At 47.1% G+C, this 8259-nt stretch overlaps 1 long non-coding RNA gene across 1 annotated transcript; it reads right to left on the bottom strand.

The window, feature by feature from the left end:
• Positions 1–5967: 5967 nt before the first annotated feature.
• LOC144167384 (uncharacterized) lies at positions 5968–7150 on the bottom strand. The gene is made up of 3 exons (XR_013321979.1): positions 7019–7150; positions 6308–6441; positions 5968–6236 (listed from the first exon to the last, which is right to left on the bottom strand). It is a non-coding gene; the product is annotated as an uncharacterized LOC144167384 (long non-coding RNA).
• Between the last annotated feature and the right edge of the window lie 1109 nt (positions 7151–8259).

The following is an 8259-nucleotide window of genomic DNA, read 5'->3' on the forward strand; positions in this document are numbered from 1 at the left end:
CACAATTATGTGACCAGTGGCTTCGTTCAGCAGCCGCGGTTGAAGCAAGTTGGCGACCGCGTCATTGTGCGCGGAAAGGTACGCACTTTTGTTAAGTTTTAAAGTGGCCTTGCCAATGTCACCTTGGACTAACCGCTGCGACTACCTTTGTAATTTCGTACGACAGAAACACCGGTCCTCTAAAGTAGAGATGCTGTAATTCTAAAACGTGTGAGACATGCGTAAGTTTAGAGCGCCGTTGCTCCTCGCCCCGTACCGGGCGAGGAGCGACGCCGGTTTAAACTTGTTTGCTTTGACACGTTTCAGCGCTGTTTCAAACGTTAAATGCTCCTTAAGCTCAAAATCGTGCGTTCTCGAACCACAGCATCGAAATTCCCGAATGAACTTCACCACGAAGCTGTGTTATGTTTTCCGCGATCGAGTATGACACCGCAGTTAAACGGGAACTCTCTTAACACAGCACCACAACTGAAATGTTTTGTAGTGGAAAAAGTACAGTAAGATGGCAGCTAGGTAAATCAATATTCGACAATTTGCATGGAGCACAATGTACACGTTATCCTTCTCCAACATTGGCTTTCCCTACTAGCTCCAAGAAACTTAATGCCATCAACATCAGTCTGAGTGACTGTAGTAGCCTTCACACAAGTTTTGTTATTGATACAACTGCCACTAGTGTTGATGGGTTTGTCTGCACTGAGCTAAACATGTGATTCCATCACTGTTTTCACGACATCTACATTCGCAGGTGAATCACTCCCAGGCCCTGTCTACGGAGCCACTGGAGCCATGGGTGCTTCTGAAAAAAGATGGAAAAGTAGAGGTGGGCCACTGCACTTGCATGGCGGGACTTGGGGAAGCCTGCTCTCATGTCAGTGCTGTTCTGTACTACTTGGAGGCAGCTGTCAGGCATCGAGATGGCCAAGCATGTACTGACAAGGAAAACGGATGGCTTCCACCATATTTAAGTAATGTGCCTCCTGCGAAGCTTTCAGAGATTGATTTTTCATCGGCAGCCATGAAGAAGCGAAGGCTTGACGGAGCTAGCAAAACAACAAGAAAAAAGGCAAAAGCACCGATTGATAAACCCTCAGCCGAAGAGTGGAAGGCATTCCTGGATGAAATCAAAGATTCCGGGACACAGCCTGCCATACTTTCTGTCACAGAAGGTTACTGTGATGAATTTATACCTGTTGCGGTGAAATACTCATCGGCCATCCTTGGAAACCTCACAAGGAATAAGCCTGCAACGTGGGATGAGGTGCAGGAGGAGAGTCGGATGTTCGCACAAGCTTTCAAGGTGGAAACAGAGGTATGCAGTAGAGCCAGCTTTCTTATCGCGGAAGGTTGGACGGCTTGAATAGAGGGGTTTTGAAACATGTCGGAAAAGTGCATCGTTGGGAATACCTTTTGGATTTCAGTCAGAAGCTAGGCACATCTCCCATCTTCACGTGTGTGCAACATTGCAGGGTAGTGAGGTGCATACTGTGTCAGTGGCAATGTTAGCCCACATTGCTCTTTATCAATGTGCCTGCTAAAATGTTATCGCGATGAGCTTTAGTACTTTTGAACTTCTACAAGCTCATTAATGGCCAGAGTATATTACGCAAAGATTAGGCTCAACCTACACCTAGTAGTGCCTCTGGAAGGTAATGCGCAAAGGGTGCACAAAGGTTGAATAAACACATGAATAGTGTCTGCAGGTGCACCATGTGTTTAGGCTCCAATTTGAAGGAGCCTAAAGTGCCGAGTCTTGGGGGTGTTTCCACCTCACTTGTTGTTTGCACATTTGTGTGTAATTATGCCAGCCGCCGTGGTCTTTTTTTCCCAAATCATTTTCTTTTTCACTGTTGATGTGCAGCCGCCCAGAGTGAACTTATCTGCTTTGTGACCATGCTTGATTTGCTTTTTTACAACGCAGGCAATCATTGCTGTTGAGAAGGCGACAAAGCAGCAGGCTGCCTCAGCATTGTGGTTCAGATTCAGAGCAGGGCGAATCACTGCATCGATGGTGCATGCTGTCTGCCGGACAAGTTTGACTCGTCCATCCGTCTCCATTGTGAAGCGGATTTGTTACCCGGAGGAGAGCAGCTTTTTTTCTCCTTCCACGGACTGGGGACGCCGCAAGGAGGATGTCGCCAGACAAGCATATGTGGCTCAAATCTCAAAGCATCACAGTTCTTTTAAGTGTGAGGCTGCTGGTGTGCACATTTCCACAGAATACCCTTACATAGCGGCGAGCCCTGATGGTCTCATTTCATGTGATTGTTGTGGTAAGGGGCTGCTTGAAATTAAGTGCCCTTATTCAGCAGGCTCAGTACAGAATGTTTTGAACAAGAAAGATGGATGCTTAGAATGCCCAAACAGTGGTGCAGTTAATCTGAAAAGGTCACATGCTTACTTTTGCCAGGTGCAAGTGCAGATGCTGGCATGCCAACGCACCTTTTGCGATTTCATGGTGTGGACCCCACAAGACTGGCACGTAGAGCGCATTCTTTTTGACTATGCGTATTGCATGGAGGTAGTGCAAACATGCAAGAGCTTTTTTGAAAAAGTTCTGCTCCCAGAGCTGATGTTCAAACATTGGACTGCACTTCCTGTCCAATCAACAGCCAGTGATGTAGATGAGGAGGAGGAGGGTGATGGGGGTGTTGCGCAATACTGCTACTGTGGCGGTGAAGAATATGGAGACATGGTTGAGTGCAGTGGCAAAGACTGCATAGGCAAATGGTTCCATTTTTCATGTGTGAAACTAAAACGGGCACCAAAAGCTGAGGTGTGGCACTGCAGAGACTGCAAGCCCCGGAAAACAAAATAACTGCTGCTACAGGTAACTACGCTTAGTTTAATATTTTTAGGAATTGCAGCGTTATCAGTATACAATTGTGCAACTACTGTGGAATAGTTTTGTGGTGCTCATTGTTATAATTTTACTGAAGCTTTTTTTTTCCTTCAGGAGGACATACTTGTTATAGACGGTGTGCTGTAACAGGTGCAGGTGTACTGCTGCACGTTTGGAAGGGCACTTTGATGCATATTCTTTGTTGACATTTTAGCACGAGGATGGTGTGAACTTGCTGTTTGTAAAGTGAATTGCCCTTTTGTGAGCAGTTTTGTATTTAAAGCAGGAATTTGCCCTCATTGAGTAAATAAAAGGCAGCAACTGTCAACACCAGAGTTTCCACTGGAAGGAAGTCTTGTATTGAGCGCTGTGCCCTGAACCAGTCAGGTGTTCTAGTTCCTTCTCTTGGCACTCGTTTTCATAAATGTGTGTAGCAGGGTTCAGGTTGTTTCTATTATTTATAGATTTCTTGTTTTGCACATATTGAAGCAACCTATTCAGTGCCAGTCCTATTGCATGCGTAAAAAGTGTATCTTCAGTTAAAGCTACACAAAAAGGTGTGAGAGGAGGAAATGTTTATTACAATAGTAAATTTCAATCACAAGAAAGCAACAGAGCAAAAGCATATGTACAAGTTTCAATAGGGAAGCATGTGACACCTAGAGAATGGTGACACCTAAAAAGGCTGCTGTGCCCCTCAGTGCACGAAAACAGAAGGTGACATCAATGTTCGTAGTCATTAACAAAATGCTCTCTCGTTTACCCTGTTCGCATGGCTCACATGATGCCAAGGCATAAAGGAATTACATGATACCAGCAACTACAAAAAACAGACTGGCAGCTCATAACCAAAGTTTGTCTTCCGCTATCCTGGGTGTTTGCCGACAGGTCATGGGGAAAACTGCAGGCACGTATGATTGTAGGGTTTAAAGCGCCGATGCAACGCAGGCAATGAGGTGCGCCGTAGCGGAGGGCTCCGGATTAATTTTGACCATTTGGGGATCTTTAAGGTGCGCCGAAACCTCGTACACGAGCTTTTTTGCTTTTCGCCTCCATCTGAACAGTGGCTGGGAATCGAACCCGCGTCCTCACGCTCAAGGCCTTAGCCACTGTGCCACCGCGGCGGGTAGGCACGCATGACTGAGATCTTGGATCTGTACACGATTTGCCACCAAAGAAAGAGCACTGCATATTCTTAGCCTTTGCCAGCTACCGCTCCATTCCAGAGGCACAAAGTAAAACATACACACAAAACCGTCTCCCGTACGCGGACATACGACGAAATGTAAACAAGCACTCCTTAGCGCGCTGCACACTGCATATCCGTCTTGTTCACTGGTTATGAAGGGACAAACATGGTAAAAATTGCAATAACTTTCTTTCTAGAGGAGAATTAAAGTGTTTGCACAGTTCACAACATAACACTTCTTGCACACACCCCGAAGTCATTGTCGCAGCATACCTACACCAGCATTGTCTGCTTTGCTGCCTGCGCTGTAGTTTGAGAAGCACCCACAAGTCAGTGCTGCAGTCTTATTGCACAGTCCCTATAAATAAAGACTAGATATCCATCCCTCGATTTCTAGGACAGTCTGCCCTCAATGGCACCATTATTCAAAGGGCACAACGGACTTGCTCAAATTTGTTAATGCAGAGCACACAGCCACTGTTTTGTCCAGCTGCGGGATCTCGTTCCCATTTCGCACCACAAGCATATCTGTGGGAATGGTGCTGGAAAGGATTGCGTACTTCTGGCGCAGCACACCAATCACACGCCCAACATGAATGCGGACATTCGCCAGCTTGCGCGTCCTCTCTACCTCCCAGGCAGATAGCTGAGGCTTACCTCTGGTGAACGCTGGCACTTCTAGTTTTGCACAATGCAAGCCTACTGCATCGCCAATGGTAAAGCCTCGGTCAGCTAGCACGTTATCCCCTGGTAACAGGTTGTCCAGTATTCCGCAAGATTCTGTCACCTTCCTGTCACTTGTCCTGCCTCCCCAGCCTTCAGAGATGAAAGTTATGACTCCCTGGGGGGCTATACCTATTAAAAACTTCACAGTATTGTGGTTCTTGTAACGGGACCATGTCTGTGCTCTTGGAAGTGTGGAGGATGGCCTATTGATGAACACTTCAAAGCAGTCAATGATAACTGCTACCCTTGTTCCGAATGCCTGTCGGAAGCACATCGGCATGGTGCGTTGCAGGTGTTCCCGTTCCGGCCACTTCACAAGTTTGTTTAGGCGCACGTGCATTACGGAGAGCCATCGTTCCACAACCCTCGTTGCTGTTGCTTGGCTGACCTGCAGAAAGAAAGAACTGTATGAATAATGACATTCACATTTCTTGTCTTTAGGTAACAACTGCACCCAACGAAGCTTTGTTTTTAAATTCCTGCTATGCGTGTACACCACTTACATTGAACCGATAAGCCAGGTCTTGCAGTGGTACACCAAGCCGGAGCCTCATGAGCGTCAGGAGCATTTCTTGAAACCTTGTGAGCACATTCCTTGGTCCGGATGGAATACTTTTCTCAAGCAGGTTGAAAAGTGCGAGTAACATGGCAAAACTTGGGAGCCCCGTGTAAAATTTCACCCGATTGCGGTCCTGTTCAAACATGGCTTGCGTGATCTCGAGCCTTTGTAGTTTCTCCTTTGCTTCCTGCAACTGTGTTCTGAGGGCAGCGTTGTCTTTTTTCAGGCACTCAACAATGCTTGAACTCTCCTCTGTTTGGGTAGTGCTATCCTGTAATGCTGGAACATGAACATAAGTAAAGGAGCAAATTTTAAGACCTTCATATTTTGCATTGTACTTAAACTTAGCGCACTGCATGAAATTTTGTGTAAAATGGTAGACTTACAAGGGGCAGCGTTGACAGCAGCATCAATGTGGCAAACCGAAGATTGATCAGCAGCAGCACTTTTTCTGGAACCTGGGATGTTGAATTTTCCAGGATAAAGAATTTGCCCAACCTATCTAATATACATGTACGTGCAGTGTTACACTTACATGGTTCTGTGTTACCAGCATCCACCACGTGGGGAACAGGCACCTCCAAAGGGTCCGTGGACTTCGTTGCATTTTGAACTTCTAGAAGTGTTGGGGTCAACAGTTGCACCATTACTAATCATGAGAGCACCTGGGCCTTCCATGAGCATTAGCTATTCATTCTTTTGCGACTACATGGAAAAGCATCCAAACACCAGTGCAAAATACATGAACAGTAGCACCTATGTATTTCAAAATTTGTGCAACTATGAGTTTCTTAGGTAGAAAACAAAACAATGTTAACCTGAATCGCTGTTTGTGAAACCAGCGTTTGTTCCAATGCTTGAAGGCTCGGAAGCCTGACCTTCGGCATCATGTTGGGGTGTTGCAGCTCGGACGAAGCCCCCTGTAATAAAAGGCCATGTAATGAAAAACAGCATTGCACCTGTGGAATGTAATAAAAAATATGAAATTTACCTGTGTCACTACCATCAGCACATCTTCCCCTACTGGTAACTGGGGTATTCATATCGAGAGGTTGCAGCACTGAACTAGGGCTTGCAGGTTCATGGTGCTTCTTTGCGTCAGCTCTCGCAGAGCGCCGTTTGTGCCTGAAACAAGTGTAAGAACCTTTATCACCTTGCACCATATGCAAGGGCAATTAGAATACTTGTGGCACAACGGAATTTCATTAAGCATGGTAGATTCTGATTGCAACTGGGTGATGGGCTAACAACTAGTTTCTCTAAAGACATTTGCTGGGAGTAAGGGACGTGAAATGTCCATTAAAGGTGCTAAACTATGCTAGCTTCATATATGAAGCTTGGAAGCGCTTCACACAACTTTCTATGGTGGCTTAATTTACAGCGGCAGGGCGAAAACAACTTCCTGCGTTGGCACAAGGAACAAAAAAAAAAAGGAAGACCTCAACATGGTGACAATTACCAGGAATGGTGGTGACATTTTCCCAAGGCAGCATTCAGAAAAATGCCCCCACTGAATTAAGACACACCAACTTTCTGTAGTCATGGCTGCTGTTGCATGTCAGCCAATGAAAACAAAAATTTGAAGATTTACGAGATGTACTATCGCTGTACCTTATCTACTGCACTGATCTCACAACCATTAAGCAAACAACGATACTATGCGTCAAGGCTTGCGCTCCAAAAAGTATGGATAACATCTCACCTTTCATTCGAAGCAGCCTTTATGTTGTGGCCTAGGTCAAGGCTTGGAGCCCAGTCAGGGTTTGTGTCGTCCATGAGGTAGCATGGTTTCCCTGAAAAATTCAAATAAACAAAGAAAAGTTGACGGCGATAGTAGAAGGAAGAGCAACTACGACGCCCAGCCATTTCATTCTCTAACCGCCGAGCCGTACAATTCATTCGAAAACACCAAAACGTTCGCTCGTGAAACCTTGTTACGAAAACATGCATGCTGCCGTAGCTTTGCACTTTGCTTACGAAAAGCGAGGTTGATAAAGCAAAGATCACGGCCAAGGACAACACTGCCGGATCACACAAAGAAAAAACAAAAGCGCACATACGCATAGGTTCGCACATTCAGGTGCATTTTTTGTTAGACACGCCAGAATCCGACCTAGACAGAAAATTGCAAGCTCGACGAAGTGAGCCTGCTTCACACGCCAACCAGCGCATCCGACGCCCACAAAACCGCGCACAGTTATGTAAAGCTCGAAATTTGCTTACCAGAAACGAAATGTGCGCTGCACACCTTGTAATGCGTGGCTTCTTTGTTGATGTCCCCACGGTTGATCCGGCGAAACCACTCGGCGCGACGCTTTGTTGACATTTCTTGCGTCTTGCTGCATGTGCACGGTAGGCACCGCAAAGAAGCGCACCTTCTGAGCATTTTCACACCCGCCTGCAGCATTCGTTGACGAGTTGTAGCAGCCGTACACAGCGCAGTGTACCATGATTAAACCGCTACGCACACGGTGCGGGTAACGCTGCAGCGAACTGCCACTACCGCCACAGTTATGGCGGATCGCCAAATCGCCCTTCCCATAAGGCCTTGCGGCATCGCGGCTGAGCCGCTTGTGAATAGACTCTATATATTAGTATGAAACTCTATGCCCTTAAGTGCGAGACAAATGGACGACTGGTGTATGTGGTTCGCATGCGACTGATCGTTAAGCGGGAATCGCATGGCGCGTTTTTTCCCGCGATTCGTGCGCGTCGGCGTTGCGCGTGCGATTTTTTGACGCCCGCGTCGACGATTCCGCGCGCGCGGCCGCGCGGCAGCTTCTCGGCAGTGGGAGGAGCCTGGCGACTTGCGCCGATGGGGAGGCGCGCGCCTCATGGCGGCGGTTTCGAAGCTCTCGAGGCAGCCGGCTGGCCCCGCCGGGGATGTTTAGGCTTACCACCCCAGCAGATATTGCATGGGCGCTTTCACTAGCGGCGCGGATA

This window comes from Haemaphysalis longicornis, unplaced genomic scaffold (genome assembly GCF_048455015.1).
Source record: "Haemaphysalis longicornis isolate Haplotype H1 unplaced genomic scaffold, Haemaphysalis longicornis Haplotype H1 scaffold_2, whole genome shotgun sequence".
Classification (NCBI taxonomy): domain Eukaryota; kingdom Metazoa; phylum Arthropoda; class Arachnida; order Ixodida; family Ixodidae; genus Haemaphysalis; species Haemaphysalis longicornis.